Source organism: Anas platyrhynchos, chromosome 7, assembly GCF_047663525.1.
Source record: "Anas platyrhynchos isolate ZD024472 breed Pekin duck chromosome 7, IASCAAS_PekinDuck_T2T, whole genome shotgun sequence".
Taxonomy (NCBI): domain Eukaryota; kingdom Metazoa; phylum Chordata; class Aves; order Anseriformes; family Anatidae; genus Anas; species Anas platyrhynchos.
This window is the reverse complement of record NC_092593.1, coordinates 3,283,481-3,302,825: the sequence shown is the minus strand read 5'-3', so window position 1 is coordinate 3,302,825 and position 19,345 is coordinate 3,283,481. Positions and strand designations below refer to the sequence as shown.

General features: G+C 42.9%; 1 long non-coding RNA gene across 7 annotated transcripts in view; it reads right to left on the bottom strand.

Annotated features, from left to right (window-relative positions):
* LOC101798800 (uncharacterized) overlaps nt 1-19,345 on the bottom strand; it is a 408,273-nt gene that overhangs the window by 298,959 nt on the left and 89,969 nt on the right. The window contains exon 1 of one of the 7 annotated variants that reach the window (XR_011810522.1): nt 1,562-1,843. The exons of the other annotated variants lie outside the window; for them this stretch is intronic. This is a non-coding gene — a long non-coding RNA (uncharacterized lncRNA). Of the gene's footprint in view, nt 1-1,561; nt 1,844-19,345 lie in introns of those variants that run through there. 7 annotated transcript variants of the gene reach the window in all.

Below are 19,345 nucleotides of genomic sequence, written 5' to 3'. Positions count from 1 at the left end.
TCATGTATTTGGCTGATTTGGTATGAAAGGCTCTTGCAGAGATTACAAAGAGCTGCTTTAAATGTATTTATATGGTTCATAATAAAATTTGTGACATTTCTAAACAGATTTTTTCTGCTGATTATTTTTGCTTTGCTTGGTGTCATATAATAGCACGTACTTCTATGCTGTCTTTCTTGCTTGAGAAAGCTAATATAAAAAATCAACACATTTCTTTTGTGTGAATTTAAAAAAAAAAAAAAGCTAAATCATTAAAATGTTTCAGGTTGTTGACCAAAATTCCCCATGAAGTGAGTGAATTCAGCAATACCTGGAGCCTCTTTTTCCATCCAAAACACACGTCCATCGTGAAGTTATTAAAAAGTTCTCAGCAGCCACGTAAAATGAATCTGCGAGCTTCACACCTCCAAAAAATATATCAGAAAAAGGGGAATCCAGAGAACAGAAACAGTAATCCAGGGGGACCAGAACTACTGGGCCAACCTTTCTGCACTGTCTGCACACTTCCAAGCTGGTCTCTTGTCCCTTTTCCTCCCACCCCAAGCAGCGAGTAACTGTGTCCCTTAGCCTCCTGGCCATGTCCCTACTCCCACAGCCCAGGATGCTGCTGGTACAGCACCCCAGGCCCATTCCCCTTTACGCACCTGAGACATATTTCTGGAGCTGTGAAACCCCAGCCCTTGGTGGCCAGAGCTGGCTGCTGAAGGACCTTGGCCCCAGTGGCTGCCTTTAGGGCTCCTGGTATGGGCACTGGTGCTCTGTGACCACAGATCATGTTCCAAACCAAGCTTCTAATTTGCTTGCCAGTGTAGCACTGTTTAGCTGTTATTAAAGGAAGCCGTGTTTTTCATTTGCATATAGATTCTGAATTCCTAGTGTATTTAGGGTCACGAATAACAGCATATAATGCTACGAGAAAGAGGAGCTCCAGCATGTGATTAAGGGCACTGTTGACGAGAGCAATTGCTGACTTGTAGCTGACATCTTCAAAACAGCCATCCACAGAAAGTAATGGTCTGGCTAGCATCAATAATTAACAGATAATAGAAAAATGTTTAAATGGCATGATAAAGCAGGATTTGATCTGAAACAGCCGTGCCTCCAATTCCAAATGCAAGAAGGAGAAGCTGCAGTAAGCTGTACCCTATGAATGGCTATTACTGTAGATAAATATTATGATCTGTAATTATTGTTTGTTGTACATCTCAACAGTTATAACATCTACATAGCTTGCATTGCCATGTGATTTCACCAAGTTGAGGAGAAAATACTACTGCAATATTAATCACTTGCAAATTGTACCAAGATAACGCTTCACCTTCGGAACAGAAATCATCTTTAATGCCACCTCTGGCTGCTTCGGGGACAAGGTGCTATTTGTAATGAGATCCATGCACAGGTTGCAAAAAACAAACAAACAAACCAAATTTAGAGCTGGAGAGTGCAATTTGTCGTCAACTCTGCTGCCAACTGCAGAAACCAAGAAGTAGAGCTGACACCGACTTCACACAGAGTCATAACTTAACCGATAATCCTCCCCCCAAAAAAAAGACTCACTCACACAGCTCCGCTTCACATACTGCTGTACAAAGATCACATTCAGGGTCCCCAGCAGCTTGAAGCAAACCACTGGTTTTGTGAGGCAGCAGTGGGGGATTACGTGTGGCACCAACTGACGCCGCGGTGCCAGACCCAGAGGTGACGGTCAGCTCAGCAGGGACGGTTTTGTCCTAGGAAGCAAAACCCTTCTTGGCACCGTGGGCCACAATTTAGGGTTTGAACAGCAGAGCAGTCGCTTAGCCCTTACGTACACAAGGAGAACTGGCCCAGACTGCAGGATGATCATTTCCTAGGGATTTCTGCTGTTGTTCTGACTAATTCCGCCCGTGTCTCAGCAACATTCAAATTCCAGTGGGAAATGGATGAAATTCATTAAAGGCCTTTTATAAATCATGCATTGTTTTGCTCCTTGGATGACTGAGCATGTTAAAGAAGTTAAAAAATAAATGAGTGTACTTTGGCAAGACTGCATATGGGTATCACCTACTCCTGAATAATATTTACAGGATTTTAGAATTGGCTGTTCCATTGAACTGAAAATGTGAGGTTTTTGTTGAATTAAAGAAGACTGAAAATAATTAATGTAGACATCCTGAAACAACAGGATGAAGAACTAATCCTATCACATTTGGAATTATAAAAACCTAAATCATTCTATGTAGCTGCCAAGCTAGCTGACTCAGGAGCCTGCAAAAAAAAAAATGCTGACTTTTTTTCAATCCATGGTTTTAATTTGAATATAGATCAGAGCTTTTTGAGTGCAAAAATGCCAGATGATTAGAAAACTGTTTGTTTCCTAAGTCAAAATCCAGGCAGTAGAAAAGGTTACAAAACTTTCTCTCGCTGCTTATTCTGAATTTTAATGTCTGGAATACAACAGCACAAAATTGCACAGAATTTGGATAATTTTTTTTGTGAGTATTTGGTACTCCTTTTCTCAATGCGAGATCGAACATTATTCAGGTTCCTGCTTCTTGCCATGATGTCCCAGCTGCCTATGGGAACGTATGGAGCATATTTCCTACTCCTCTTCCAGCAAATCCCAAGCTTCCAGTTCCAGCACAGTTCCAGTTGACTCCAATACTGTGAGTTCAGGCCTGCAGGTAGCTGACACCATTTTAATGATGGCAATCAGTTTTCATCATTTTAGCTGATTTTTTATCAGTTACACCAAGGCTTGAGTCAAGATGCTACTGTAATTTATTCTAATATAATTTAAAAAATCCATTAAAATAGTTTCATTTGAAGAAAAAAAAAAAAATAAGTTGGAAAATGGAAAGAAAATCTTTCACTTTTCATGAAATCAGGATTTTTCTGATTGGGCAGATAACTCCACTTGCCAACTTGTTTTATCTTGAAAAAACAGTTTCAGCAGCTACCAAGAAACAATGTTTTGTTCTCAGGCAAGCAAGTCCTCTGCAAACTGCCCTCCCCCTGAGTCCCTGCTCAAACTCGCGCTGAACAACGGAACGGCTCTGCAATCTGATAAAATTGTGCAAGGTGGATGCCTACATGACACGCGAGGTACAGAGCCAAAACTTAGGTCTTGCTTTGCAAGACAATGGATCATTTTGGATGAAGTATCAACCACCACCATCAAGTGGGATGTTACTCATCCAGAAACATAAAATGTGATCTTATTCTACGTGTATGGCGTGCCATCTGGCAGCGAAGTCAATGCACACTACAGCTGGGTAACACGGTGAGGGAGCCAATAGTCATCACCTGAGTTGCCAACTTGCAGTGAAAACTAGTCTTACAGTCTCCAGCCAGCAGACGTATTTGTATACTACAAGGCAGGGAAAACATAACAAGCAATCTCCGAGGGAAGTCTAAAACAGGAAATTAAGAAAAACCCTCTAACTATGCACATGTATTGAAAGGGAGAGCACACAAGGCTCGGCACATTAAAATCTTTCATGAAAACCAGTGTGTGCACATGACGTAAAGAATAAATATACTTCTTGCGTTGGTAATGGGAAAATGTAACAGGGAACTATAACCTACAGAAAGTCTTGCCATGCAATAATTGAGGTGCTGCAGCTGCACTAGGCCTTAAAAAAAAATAAAATAAATAAAAGAGTAAAGTACTCACTGAAGGGGAGAAAGGTTTCAGATTCTCATAAGATAGCTGTTAGATATGTGAGCTGCTTTGTCAGTTTTATGTTGTAACTGAAAAGATAAGCACCTGTTGCCTGAGGAAATACAACCCATTTCTTAATGCAAGGACATTCCACACTTACTGAAATGAGCAGCACGGAAGAAAAAGGTAAATGAAAAATGAACGTGCTAGCTAGGGGCTTGTTGACTGGCTGGTAAAAGAAAGGAAAACATCAGACTGTCTTTCGTGTAAATGAGGAAACTAAGACAAACATAGAAAATTCTTCTAGTTTTATATCACAAAAATAATCAACGGAAAGATGAAGGGAGATTGCTAAAAGACTTATTTTTTAAAATTCAGTTTATGTTTCTGCCCATCTAAAATGATCACTCGTGATTTATTGGTGCAGAATTTATTGCTGCAGCAATTGAAGTGATGATAATAGCCCGGGAAAAATGTTGATGCTGTTAGTTTGATGATTGATTGAAGCACTACTGAAGCAGCAAGGGGATTTATCAATGTGCCTCCGAACTTTGTAAATGATGCTTCTGGAAGTCTGTAAACAAAGTAAACTGGAACAGAGCTGCCAGCGGCTCCCGCTGCTGAGACTCACAAGGACGCATTCGGGGTTTTGCTGCAATTAGGGTTGATCAATTGTAATAAAGACCCACGCATCGCTACACCGAGGCAGATGGGGCTGGTCAGACATGGGAGCACTAAAGCAAAAGCATTAAAATGGGTTCATGTGGACAGCCCAGTTAGTAAGATCGGGTGGTTTCAAGGAGACACCTGAGGTGTTTTGAAATAGTCACTCGATCACTCGTCAGCCCAGCCATAAATGCCACGCAACCCCACCGCTGTCATTCCCCGGGTTTCTGGTCATTAATCATCCCAATGGGCAGATATTTCAGCACACACCTGTACCCCCGGCCCAACAGCACCACACACCTGCGGGTCTGAGCCCCTGGCCCCAAAAGGCTGGACACGGCCCTATGCCAAAACCCAAAGCTCCCTGCGGCCTGAGCAGCCTGAGCCTTTCAGGGTCTTGGCTTGGGCTGGGGGGCTTGGGAGGAGGGAGGCCTACAGCTGCTTCCTAGTCTGACTTTCTGTGAAAACATCCAGCACTGCAGGTCTTTCATTTACCAATCAGTTGCCTCTGCCATGTGATTTTTCTGGTTCCTTATTCTCCCAGTTTACTTGCCCTCCTACATTTTGGGCCTTTGCATCTCACCAAGCCAAAAATTCTCTGGTCAGCGTGGCTACTTATTGTCTGTGCGTCAAATGCTTGAACCAAAAAGTTTCACCACAAATTACTAAAGAAATATCATTGCCTTGCAACCCACTCACCCACCATGTGGAGTGGGACCTACGTTTCTAACCAGCATCCAGAAAAAGTTAATACGATCAGGAAGGCTTTGCTAGAGGGATAAGGAAAAAGAAAGAAAGAAAGAAAGAAAGAAAGAAAGAAAGAAAGAAAGAAAGAAAGAAAGAAAGAAAGAAAGAAAGAAAGAAAGAAAGAAAGAAAGAAAGAAAGAAAGAAAGAAAGAAAGAAAGAAAGAAAGAAAGAAAGAAAGAAAGAAAGAAAGAAAGAAAGGAAGGAAGGAAGGAAGGAAGGAAGGAAGGAAGGAAGGAAGGAAGGAAGGAAGGAAGGAAGGAAGGAAGGAAGGAAGGAAGGAAGGAAGGAAGGAAGGAAGGAAGGAAGGAAGGAAGGAAGGAAGGAAGGAAGGAAGGAAGGAAGGAAGGAAGGAAGGAAGGAAGGAAGGAAGGAAGGAAGGAAGAAAACAGCATGTTTACCAATTAAAGTCAAAGAATTGCAATCGTGATAATCCTTGAGGACTCAGAAGCAAAAGCACCTGTCAACCTGCATTGCTGAAATTTTTGCCCTTTCTTCTCAATTGAGAACCAAGGCTTTAAAAAATATTACCTGAGCCGTTGTTAATGTATAACTACTCCACAGAACATTATAGATGAAGGGCTAATTCCTGGCTTCTAGGTCCATATCAAAATGCATGAATCTCAGGTTTTGTTGGTACTGATACTGGCAGATTGGATAAAATTAATCATCAGAAATGCTAAAACAAGACAACCAATAAAAGAATCCCAGAAATTTCATAATTATGGGTAGACCTGCTGGATGGATGTTTGAGTTGACCACAGATGAATTTCAGTGTACCAAGATTGGCCTGTTTGTTTGTAACAACACAGATTAAAACGAAATATTGAGGCAGCTGAATCCATGCTTCTCCTGTGGTGCTCTGCTTTAAACTTCTGTGCCCAAGCCGCAGAAGGAGGGCACTTGGGAATTCACCGTGTGTCAAGAGAGCTCCACCACTGGCTCCTGCGAGGGACTCCACACCACGCAGGGCAGTGAAATGGCTGGATACAGCTCAGGTCCCAGAAGCAACGAGCAGTTATTGCTCCTTCCTCAGCTAATGAGTCCTGCTGCGATGTGAGAGTAAAGCTGAGCTAGCAGCTCGGTGCTGCGGGAGCATGGAGCTCCCTGGTCCTGCTTTCCCCTCCTTTGCCTTTCCCTCCCCGCAGCCTCCTGGACACCTTCAGCTCACACGCCAGTGGAGAACTGAAATGGAAATTGTTCTCTGCCAGGGTAAAAATCTGGGTGAAGGATGCTTTCCTTGGCCCAGGCAGAGCACAGGGCTGACCCGCTCCAGCACACCTCGGCTGAGACTTGCTTGGTCGTTGCAACTCAGGTGTCTCTAAATAATCATCAGTGCACAGTAGAGACACACCATCTGATCTGGATAAAGCCAAGTGACCCATCAGCTTATAAAACAGGCAACTGTACTTCCCCTTCTTAAAAAGTGCAACCTTTGTGTTACCTGTAGTCTTTAAGCAGTGGCTGTGGCAGCTCAATTAGTACCCAAGATAGTTTTGGGTGCTGGGTAGAACTGGACAATGATGAGAAATGATTATATATACATTTCAGGTTCATGCTAACAGACTATTTACAGTTTACAATCATTAGTTCATTCATTAATCTGTGTGAGGATCACCTGAAGTTGCCCAGTTACAGACAGCACAGCTGAAACAGAGCCTTCAAGTGATGCTGGAACAACTCGGGAAGGAAATGCAGAGGAGCTCTGTGCTTAAGACAGAAGTACCCCTGCTATCTAAGGCACAGTTTGAGCAATCAGCTACCTCCGAGATCCTTTCAGACAAACGTTACACTGCAGAAGACCTCTAGTCTTCACAGGAATGGATCTGCCAGGATAGGAAGCAATCTGTTCTGCGATTTTTGCTCCCCAAATGTTTCTTCTCCCATTAGCAGAAATAATAGCTTCCCAGCTTGCCACGAAGCGTTGTGTCGCGTCGCGTTTTGCTGCACTCGAACACGTTGCATCAGATATGACAGAACAAATGCCAGGACACAACACAGCCAAACAAAGCGCGGCACTGCGGCGGTCAGGTGCTGACTTTCTTCCCCTGGCCACCACCGACTGTCACTCTGGGTAGGAAACAGCTCACGTAGATCCTAAAGCAGCATTGACTAGAAAGTGCTGGAAGGTTGCTCAGCTGCCCTCAGACTGTCAAAAATCCCCTGCTCACTTCTATCCAGGACCTAAAAGTCTTCAGTGATCAGGGGAGCAAACGTTCAGGCTGTTGACCAAAAAATATTTATAGGTTTAAATTCCTACAGAGTTCCTCTAAGACGTTCATAGTCACTGATAGCAATCTTTTGCTTCTATTTTAGAGAAATGAAATGAAAATAATAATGAATTAATTTGAAAGGAAAAGCAAGCACCATTTACATATTACCTGACTTTCAGGAAATGGCTGTTTTTGCTGCAGGGAGCTGAGAGCCCGAGGATAAATAAACAAATAGGCACAAGTAAAGAGACAAGATTAAACGCGGAGGTTTTTCTATATACACATACAAATGATTTATTGGAGGCACCGAGGGAGAAGTATGCCTTTGAGTTTGAGTCCACGGCACACAATTAGCCCAGGTGACTGGCACCCGAATTACAGCACCAGGGTTACCCAAGGCAGGCGCACAGATCCTCGCGCCTCCCGTCCCGCTGCAGCCTCCTGACTGCATCTCGGAGGCATCTGCACTCCCTTTCTGTGCCAAAATGCCTTGGCACCGCTCTGCAAATCAATGGCAAGAAAAGGCTGGAAGAGGAGAGGAGCAGAGGGGGTGGAAGGAACCTGAGGTGAAGAAGAGAAGATGAAAGAAAAATGGGATTGGAGCATAGCTCAGATCAGAAGTAGTCCAGGAAAAACAAAAGAGGCTTCTCCAGGTGTCTTGGGGCAGCTTCTCCCACTGGCAGAAATCTCTGCTGGCTTCTACTTGAAGATTTTTTTGTGAGTTTGTTTTTGGATTTGGAAATTACTGATCTTTATTTCTTTTTTTTTTTTTTTTTTTTTTTTTTTCCAGAGCTCCTGAGGTGGAAGGCAGCACCTCATGATGCCCTTAAAGCAGAGAGGGATCCATGGGCTCAGTTTGAAGTGTGATGGAAGTAGGGGTGGCCTACGCCAGTCCCCATATCTGCCACATGCCACCTCTATTCTTCTTCACCCCTACCAAATTCCCACCTTTTTGTCTTTACACCAGGGCCTTGATGGTATTTAGGTCCCTTCAAGGCAACTGTATCTGCCAAGTAATAACATTATTTATTTCTTTACGTGTTGTATTGCTGAAAGATATTGTATTTGTGAACATACTGAACTCTAATTTTTGGACTTCATGCCTATAAGTGGAAATCTCTGTCCCTTCTGGAGGTCAGGTGTTAATACATGCATTCATACTTTGCCATGGACTTGCCAGAGAAGAATTAAAAATGTTAAGCCTTAATACACGTGAGTCAATCATCTAGGATTTTTTAAGGATCTGCCCTGATTTCTTTGGGATGTGGAATTCCTGTGTGTTCTTTCGGTGCCAACAAAGGCAGAACTTTAATCAAGATTAAGACTTCCATCTATTGCATAGAACAAAACATTGACAGAAACAGCAGTTTCCCTGAAAGAACTGTCTACTGTTGAACACTGCAATACATTAAACTCAAATCTCCAGATTTTTGTATAATTTCAATTTAAAAACATTAAAAGCCTCAAGCAAGTTCAAAGTAACTGTCAGTAATCTAGCACACTTTCCTTCCCTGACAACTTAAAAGTTGAGCTGAAAAGTAGTGTGATTTTGCTGCGCCGAACAAATTTCCCAACTTCAGAAGTTACAGAGCATATGTTTAAAAACTGGCACCTCCAGAGGCACACCAGGTTCTGCTATCTTTACCCTACTGCGCGGCAGCGAAGCCTGAAATTGCACAATACATGAAGCACAGGTGCTCAGGGGGTTAAAATAAAACGCCTGAACTTGTCAAGATATTTCTGCATTGTCTAGCAAAGTTGTTTGTTCCGTTGTAGATGCTGCAGGGTATCAGTCACTTTGAAGGGGAAGATGTCCAAGCAGTCCCACAGCTAGACAGTGACTGGCACTGTCAGTAAATCGTTGTGTCAAGGATTCGTTTTTCAGCAATGCAGAGGAAATGGTGTGATAGTTTGAAATGAACTGAGGATTTCGTGTTTATCTACTTGCTGAGTACACAGTAAAATGATTAATTACGGTTTGTTAATACCACTCAGTAAAAGTTTGGACTTGAGCTTTCAGATCTGCTTTGCTCTGGGCAGTTTCATAGCATGGCTTCTCCTCTATCATTTTTGAGTGAGGCAGTGGTACAGCTTCTGTTCTGTGATATTTTCGGTATGAAGCAGGGGAGTAAAATGTTTCTCCACATACTTGACTTCATTCAGCCCAAGGTAGCATCTTCTGTGACATAGCTTTGGGCACACTGTATGTGTGATTTCTGAAAATAGTGGGGAGAACCAGAGAGGCGATGGTTGTGTTCATCTGGTTCTGGCAAAGACCTGTACCAAGTAATCGGAGGTAACAGGCTATGGAGTTTAAAGAGTGTTTGGATCTTTGAATTTCAGTCTGTAATAGCATTTTTTGATGCAACAGAAAGTTATCACAGATTTTGCTGGACAAACCTTGCCATGTACAACCAAAGGCAGCTGCCACCAGCTACCAAAGCATAAATATAAGCTAAAATAGTTTGCAGAACATTCAGTCCTTAACCATCATTTCCCAAACCGTATCATTAAAAAAAAGTTCATACCATCCATAGCACTTTACTTACTCCTAATTTATTGACTGACAGGTCCTCAGGGATTTGAGGCATGCTAGCACTGCGTGACAAGTCATGCTGGGTCCTACAACTTGCCTCCGGCAACGGCTGGCCAAGCCTACGGAAGGGAAGGAGTGGACGAGCAGTGACACTGAAATAATCAGGTTTGCTACTAATTGGCTTTACACGGGAGTAGGGTAACTTTTCTAAGTCCCTCTCTCGGCAAAGAGAAAGAAGAGAAATGTTGGATCGAAAATGAGCTCCAGGTGTAGGAGCTGCTGCTGTGGCTAATGCCATACAAGGGCCATGTATAAGTGAGAGATTTCAACCCACTTTGAGATCTTTCAGTGAAAGCCTTTAGTTTTAGCCAATAAACACATCAAATAACAATCTGCAGACAAGCCAGAAGATTACTGAAAAAAAAAACTGAGGATAACTGTTCCAGAGATATACCAAAGCTCTGCGAAAATTTAGAAAATTGCAAGTATCAGTTCATGTCAACCACAAAGGTGGCTGCCTTCTCTTGCTCTGGTTCTCCCAAAACTTGGGCACTGAACACACCTTTGCAAATCACTTTAACCAGCAAGCTACTGACAAACGAGGCGCAGAAAAAAGAAAACATAGCAGGGGCTGCAAAGGTGGATATGGGAGGAATAATTAAAAGCGTTTCAATTAAATACATACGGTTAAGCCAAGCAATACCTATGGGCAATATATCTGTCAACAAACACATGAAGGATGTAAACAGAAAGAATGGAGAGGAAAGATTTAGTACAACTCACTGGGCATAGCTAGGAGTGATGTGATTAAATTAAGAAAGATAATTCAGGTTGAATCTGAAGAACAACTTCCTGACAGTGAAATGTTTCAGCTTCAAACAATCTCCCAAGTAAGCAGTTAATCCCCATCTCTTTAAAACATGACTGGGCAAGAGCCCGCGTACATGCAGAATGGAGAACACGGCTGCTTTTGCCAACAGATGGATTGGAAAATGAGGTAAGCCTTTAATTTCTTTAATATCTGTGAATCTGCCATGCCAGTGGGGAGGGCATAATGGTGAAACCGAGAAAAAAAGAGATGGATGGGAGGCAGACCAGTCTTAAACTCCCAGTTAACCAGATTTATTAGAGCAAATGCCTTAATGTTAATATATAAGAAATAAAAACTGATGCTAGCAAGGGGGATAAAAGTCCTGGAGAGGAGCTCAGCATCTCCACTGTCATTTATTATGGTTGCTTCCCTGAGGTTTCCAAACAGTCTACAGCAGCACTCCTCTCCCTGGATCATGCTCTGTTGGTGTTTCACAGGTTTTCTTCTTCAAGTTGCCCTTAAACTCAGGAATGAGCAGCACAGCTTAACGAAGGCTGTGTCTGCATAATGCACTTTTCTAGAGGCAGCTCCAGCAGCGAGGCACGGAGCCCTTTCCTACCTTGCTCCCCTCCGGCGCTCCCGTCCCCATCCTCCAGGCAGCTTCTCCTGCTCCCCTCCACCCTCTCCCCACCACCTTCCTAGCAAAAAAATAAAGGATCAGGAGACTAGCTAAGTCTCATTATCCTGCTACACAAATTAAATCAACTAAGGAAAGGCAAATTTAAGAGCTTTGCCCAAGGTTACAATCATATTCAGAGGCAAAGCCAAGACTAGATCTGGAATCCTGCTTTCTTCTGTAATGTTTAGACTACAGCTCCTGCAGCAAATGCTTTCACACTTTATAGTGTTTACTAACTTCATAATGTCTGCTAGCGTGCTGCTTTGCCTGAAGAAGCTGCACGAGAGACACTTTAATCGATAAAAAATAAAAGTAGTTATTAGAAAAAGGAGCTACGCGAGACAGCCCTCAGCTTGGATCACTTGGCCAACCGCTCCTGTTTCAGGAGGAGGCCAACAGCTTCAGTACTGCACTTGCACAAGTGGAAAGCAAGGAAGAAAATCACAGGGAATTATGTTATTGAGGCTTCACTTGGAAGGTACTAGAAGAGCAAAGCGCTATCCATCATCTTTATGGTACCTCGCATCACCTGAGGCATGAAGTAATCATCTAAAAATGCACTGCCTGACGTGACCATCGTGTATAATCAATAGCCTCTGCGATCAGAGAATATTAAGAAAAATCTCTTATTCTGTCGATGTCTTGTTTTTATATAAAGATGTCCATTATCAGAATGGCACAACTGGAGAACTTACCTGACATAGATTGAGAAGTACCCGTTTTAGAAATAAAATTGCACGGCTCAATAAATCTCTAAATCATCCCAGAGAAGCTCTGATTGGCTCTGTACACCAGAATTAACTCTTGGAAGTAAATACGATTAAAAAATCAGCCATCTACATGCCTGCATATAATGTTTGCCAATTTTACAATTCATATTTATAGATATGCCTTCAAATATTTTTTAAAATTTAATTGCAGCATTCCTGCACCGTGAAAGCAGTGATCTCAAATAGCAGTTAATGCGCACTTGCAGATGACGCCAGCCAGCACAGCCCATAAAGGACAGTGAAATGCACTGGCTGAAACAATGACTAACACTGAAGCCGAAGCATATTTTTCTGTCCCCATAATTCAGTTCATACAAAGCAAAAGCTGTTCCTCAAAGGGACAGTCTCTGAAACTGAGAGTTTTGAAGGACACGGAACACAACTTTAATGACCCATTCAATAAAGGTTCTTGGAACATTACGTGCAAATGTCCAGAGCTCCTCAGGGTCATAACTGAATTGCCACAGGCTGGCACTTATGGGGGGAAAAAAAAAAAAAAAAAGGTATTTTGGAATACACAGAAAACTCTTCTCCACACATATCCAACACACATGTAATCCTGACCCCACTTTAAGTTAAAAATAGACTAATGCCTCTACTACTTGAAGCCCATGCTGTATATATATATGTCTGTGTATTTGCAAGGGCTGAATTTTTAGGGGAGGGAGTTTATTTTCTAACCTTATAGAAATGAAGCAGGCAGCAGGGAGACAGATGTGCTGGGCGTTTGCTATGGGAATACTCAGACGGACCAAAACCATACACTGGGTTTGGGGTGGGAGGCTGTGGACCTCCTCTCATCTGATTTCTCAAGGTAAAGGTCACTTCATATCCAAGCTAATGTGTGATACAGGATTACACGTGAAGTCCTGAGCAGGACCATTCCTTAGCTTCATCCAAAGATGACAGCAGTCACTCAAAGTCTCATCAAATCTGGAAAACTCTTTGTGCCTCTGAACTTCTTTACACAGGGTCACAGCTCACCAGAGAGCATCCAAATGCAGATAACCCGGACCCAGGGTGCTTCCAAACACATCAGTCCAAAAACTCTGTGTCAGACAACCAGGAATACTATTGAACAGTGTTTCCCTTCTATAACTTTTTTACACATGATCAAACTCTCTCCCTCTCCTCCTCTCCCTCTCCCTCTCTCTCCCTTTCTCTCTCACTCTCATTCTTTTTTCACTCTTGCAAAATACTCCAGCTTAAATTGCAGTCTTTGGAGCCAACACGTCTGGCTGTAGCTGCTCTGTCATTCATAACCTTATTATGCAAATAAAACATAGACAAGCTGTAAGTTCCAATTGAATCCAAACACCCTGGAGCATCCAATAAATGGAGACATCTAAAAAACATAACTCCATGGATGACACACATTTGTCATCCAGCTGAGAAATCTTAGATACAAAGATGAATAAGAGTGAATTTACAAATGTCAAGAAGCTTCAGGATCCTGTTCCCCACTTCTATTGCTTCAGGGAAGAGTTGAGACCCAGAAAAAAAAAGCCCCTCTCAAGAAATGGCAAGCTGTGTTTGCATTTATTACTTTCCCTGAAAGTTGATCTAGCGAACAACAGACTTCACTTGGGATTTATTATTTTTGCAATTTTATTTTTTTTGAGTCCTAAATGAGAGATGAAGAACTTCAACAGGCCTCTTTCAAACTCCATTTCACGTGCTTTTCAAAAGGAAACAAAAAAGTTAATAAAAAGTTGACAAAAGTTATATGTGTAAATATTTTCTTAATGCTTTGAAAGAATGACCATAATTGGATCACGGACTGGGTCCTGTATGTACAGATCACCTACACAAGAATAAATAATATTTTAGACAATGGATTTTTGCTGATCACAAGCAAAATGGAAAAGAATGTGACACATTAAATATCAGCCAGCATTACTGGCCAGTGGAAACGATTCTAATCAATGTTCTTAATTTAGTAATAACTTATTTGTAATATTAAAAAGGAAATCAGCAGTTCCTAATTGGTGTTATTAACAGGGTCACAGGGATTTTGACAAACAAAAACACACTGATTAAGCTCATCAATATTCCTAGCAGCCTACAGAAATCCATGCTAAATTTCTGGATGCATTTGCACTCCGTCCTGCCTTATATTATTATAACAGGGGTGAAATTTAGAAGTCCAGTGTAACCACTGCAGGTCTGAAAAGCAGCCTTTTCGTCTTGCAACATGTTTGAAAATTGCTGGGATGTCTTACTAGTACAGGCTGGTCCATAAATACCATTGATTACAATCATAGAGACGTGATGCTAAGCGCTGCTTTAGATAACCAGGAGGCTTTAGAGCAGGTAAGGATGGAGTGCTGAAAAGCCATCGTGATGATGGCTGCCGTGAGAGGAGTGTTTACAGGGCTTTGCGATTGCTTTTGGATCAAAGTCAATGGATCTATCAGTCGCTGAAACGCAGCGGATGGAACATTTGTGCCTCTTCTGGAGGCAAAACAGCAGCGGAGATGAGCAAGCTGGGGCTAACCCAAGAGTACTGAAAGATTTCATGCAAATCCAGGGATTTTTTTTATTAGGTGTGTATTGGGACACATTCACCACCATGTGGGTTGTCCTGAGCGGAGTGTGTGCAGCAGCTTCCGTGGGTCTGTCCGGCTGCTCTGATCCCAGGGGTGGGTGCTGCAGGGCCCCAGGGTGCCGTGGCACTGGGGGACCTCACCCTGCAGGGGCCTCCCTGCTGCTTCCCCACAGATGAAAGCATCTTACCAAGAAACTTGTATTTATTACTTTGCTCCTGCCGGTCAGGGTAACCTTATAAATGCTTCAAAACATTAAGAATTTGCCGTTTCCAGATCCTCAGCTGCTACAATAAATCAGCCCAGCTCCAAATGCTGTAGCACTGTCAGATCGGTTTACACCAGATGACAGCATGGCTTTGTCTACGTTCACTTTAGTGCCTGTACGGCTCCTTGCACTGGGAAATCACAGGTCAGCAGTGAGCTGAAGGAATTCTTCACACTCTTGTTGGTGGTACCTTGTTCATGCTTACCGAGGTCGCTGTTAGCACTGCTTCTACAAATGCAAAACGAGGGCTAAGTGCAGAGGTGAGATAACATCAGGTTATAAGATTATTTCCTGTCTCCAGTGGTTTACAGTGGTTTTACCACTGAAACAAGTCTGTTGACATCGACTGACCAAGGCTGGTGCACATTTCATTGGTAGGAGTGGCATCAGCAACAGGTGCACTTAGCAGCACTACTTAGAGCAAGCATCCATACCAATCACTGCAGAACTAGGGTTTTTTCAGGCATATTCCAGCATGTAAATATGCAGGAAGGGAAGTCTCCCGTATTTATGTTTACTGGAAAAGCGTGACAGACTGGTCCTGACATCACTTTGTCTTGCAAAGGCTAAGTTTAGAAATAATTACAGTGACAAAGTTACCCTCCCTTGGACGGGCTCCGAAACCCTGCCAGGAAGCTGAGGGATGCCTGCACTGAGCCTAAAGGTTTTTAGAGAGCATGCAGGGCTGGACCTGCATCCCTGGCAGCGGGGCTGAGGCCGCCACAAGGGTCACCAGTGAGCACTGGTGAGCCTCTCAGACCTTTCCTTCTCTTATGGGGCACCAGTGAGCAGTGCAGGAAGGACCCCAGCCAACATCGTATCCCGTGGCAGCATCAGGAGGGTCCTTTTTCTTCTTTCCCTGCTGTATGCCCTTCATTTACTGCTCTTTTCCCTCTATTTAACTGGTACCTTCACTGCTGAGTTAAGACCTTTTGTCCCCCAAGCACGGAAAAAACATCTCTCTGCTGCTAACTCATTCTTCAGCCTGCCTCTCCTCCACCTCTTCCAGACATGCCACACGTTTTTCCTTGACAGGGAGCATTTATTACTTCGTGTTTGCACAGTCCCCAGCAATCAGGGACCTCCTTCTGGGTAATGTGTTGGTTATTCTAATGAAATGAACAGGAAGAAATGATGACAGCATTAGGACTCAGTCCAGTGCTCTCCGAGCTATGACTTCATGCTCTTGCCATTTTGTTTAGCATTAAATTGTCCCATTAACTTCACAGAATATCCAATAAGGTCACTGCAACAAAAATGCATCAAAATTGATAAAGAAAAATGTTTAATATAGTTCATGAAAATAATTACAATGTGTTTTATGAAGAATCATCTCTTCTTTAATTCCATCACCATCTGATGAAGTCAGACAATTTCCCGAAGTACTTGGTGAATCTCAGATTCCTGTGATTCTTCACCAACAAAAAAACCCTGCCTGAAAAACCTGGACTTCATTGTACCACAAATGGGCTTGATGAGGGTTCCTGTTATTGGGCAGAGGAGAGACCTGGAGTTTTAGACTTTTTCCTTTTTTTTAATTTTTTTTCATGACTGTTGACTCTCATGAACATTTTATCACATTTCCCCAAAGCAGCTACTTATTGAATCTGTTTGTCTTTCACTACATGAAAAATAGAAAGCTTGTATTTTCTTTTTCTGGGTAAAGATGCTTCATAAGTAATCTAAGAAGCTACTTTTGTTTGTTCAATAAGTATTTCAAGATGCTGCTATTTTGATAATATGCTGACTGATACATAATTCACAGCAATGCAAAGCTTAATAATATCTCGAAACTAAAATATAAAATGAGCTCTCGATTCTGACATGCTAAATCTACCTCTAAAGTATACTATTTCTCATTTGTTTTGTAAAATGATACAGAACTGCTATTACTCAATATAAAGCATGTGTTTCTTACACCGACACAGTTTAAAAATCACTTAATTCCTGAGCGCACACACCAAAATACCTCCCAGGGAATGAAGGAGATGAGATGGCAATCACTCACGGAGAAGACCTCTGTCCATTTTGTGGTGAATGCTCGCTGAGGAATGAATTGGCCTGGATGCCATTCCCTCCCACGAATCTGTTTACCAGTTAATTCTCACATCAGTAAGAACTTCAGCAAGGAAGCCTGGCCTGACCTCCACAAGGAAATTTGTTAAAATACAGGAATCACAAATGACAATGTAATCACCGGGGTTTCTTGGCGACTTTGCACTCAATCCGGTTGCCTCTTCCCACCTAACAGATTCTTAAGCCCACTGGAAATCATGTTTGCTGATGAAAGATGGAAGTGATTTATCTACCTTTCAGAGGTTGCCATTTAGATCCTGCCTACTTAAAATAGGCGCTGCCTTCTCCTTCCCCTGTTACTTCTGTTTCTGGGACTCTCATCGCTGTTCGTGCACTTATTCTCGCAGTACCCCGGGTGGCACAAAAATAACCGCTCTCCATGTCTAATAGATGACAAGCTGAAATTTGGGAAATGTGAGACTTCCACGAAATGAGAACACTTCACAGGCAAGGTTCAGTTTTTGCCAAGTACAACCAGACCCAGGAGGGGTTTTGAAGGCAACCTGCCTCGCATCCAACCACCTCGTCCTCCCCAAGACTTGACAGCTATCAGGCAACATCTCAGAGACGCCTTTACTCTGTTCAGGAATAAAACACATTTAGGCATCTGATGTTCTTCCTCGAGAGGAGCAAAAATGGGTGAAAACTTGTCTACCGTTGAAGAGCTCTTGTCATCTCCCGCGGCCCTACCGCCCTCCTCTTGGCGGCGTGTCCCCGCTCAAGTTGCACACTTGCTAGCAGGAGCGACACAGAAGCTCTGAGGATCAGCAACAGCCACAGGCTCTACTTCAACAATTTCCCGGCTTCGTTTTGCCCTAACACTTGTAACTGTGGCGTCGGTTCAGGGCTGGGGAGGCTCTGGAGGAGACGAGATGTTCTAGGTTCGGCAGTGTCGCCGCATGGGGCTTTTACCTCTCCGCTCAAGTCCCGAAGCCCATCTGTGCCTCCGAGTCCCCATCTGCCGAGTGGAGACGGTTCCTCCCAGCCTCACACAGGCTGCTGTGATGATCACTCTATAAGCACTTTTAGATCCACAAGAAAGGCAGCACAGAGAAGTGAAAAGCATCAGTAAGGCATTAAAACCAGACAATGGCATTTCCACTGGGAGACTTACTTTACAGTACGTAGTTGTTAAAAAATATTCACTTCTAAGGTGATGATAGGGGCAGAAATAAAGGAGTAAAACTAGAGTCCCGCTGCTTTTCCTTGCTCATGTCCATAGTTCATCTCATGGTGCTTTCAAGGGACTTGGATGCTGTGCCATGTACCCTCAGATTAAGCATTGCCATTTGTGGGCAGGTGAATAAATCAGAGCAGGGTCTGCCTTACTGCTGCAGCACTTTTCTCTTTATTCCACCTGTCTTGTTTCCAGTCCTCCACCTGCCTTTTGCCAGTCTCCCTCTGACAGAGCTCAAACCACTGCTGAAGTTGGCCAGCCTCACAGCAGTGGCAGCCTCCCCTGTCCAACTTGAAGTACTGTGCCTTTGAGGGGTACAAACCCAAGTTTCGTACACACTGCTTCAGGCAGTACAAAAGGCTGTGCTCGATGGAAGTGTGGCAATTGGCACATGCAAAGTCTGCTCCGTGAAATGCAAAATTGTTCACATTTGAAGTTTGTGGAGTGTGATGGATCTTCCTGAGCACTCCTGCTTGCTCCATCGTAACCTAAACACTACGGTCTCCAGCACTCCACCAGCGAGCCTTCAGAGACTATTTACATGGTATCAATCTCTCCCCAGCTTTACATTATGAATGAGCAAGATGTAACAAATTATAGAATGTTTGAAGAAAATTAAAATGCCAAACATATTTTTCTTCCCTGAAAAATGCTAAACAAAAATCTGGGTCTTCTGCCTCGCCGCATGCATCACTGCCAACAACTACAACCTGATCTGTAACACAGAAAATTACTAAGAGGAGAAGGAAAAAACTTGCCTTGAATGAGACCCACCCTCACTCTGCTGCTACACGAACAAGCACATTAAAAATGTAAATAGGACTAGCATAAGGACAGGGTTATGAGGAAAATAAATGATGACATAGACTTCAATCATTCACATAACAAATATTTTGGAGTGTCACGGCTAAATGAAATCTGTTTTTCCAGCCACTGCGGTAATCGTCTACACCAAACAAATCTTGATATTTTATATCTAAAATTGGACAAAATTACCTAAATCTCTTATTATAGTTGGGAGAACCTATCTATAGAAGGGGAGGAACAAGCGAGCCCTGGGTGCCCTCAGCAGACTGTGCTTCGTTGGCAGTGTTGTGTGGGATAAATCTCTCCTCTTCAGCTATCGCTCGTTGCTTCCTGTGCTTATCTTATGCAATAAACACTAAAATAAACGAGGTTGCTTGCCCTTTCCCAGCTGTCTTTTCTCAAGTACAC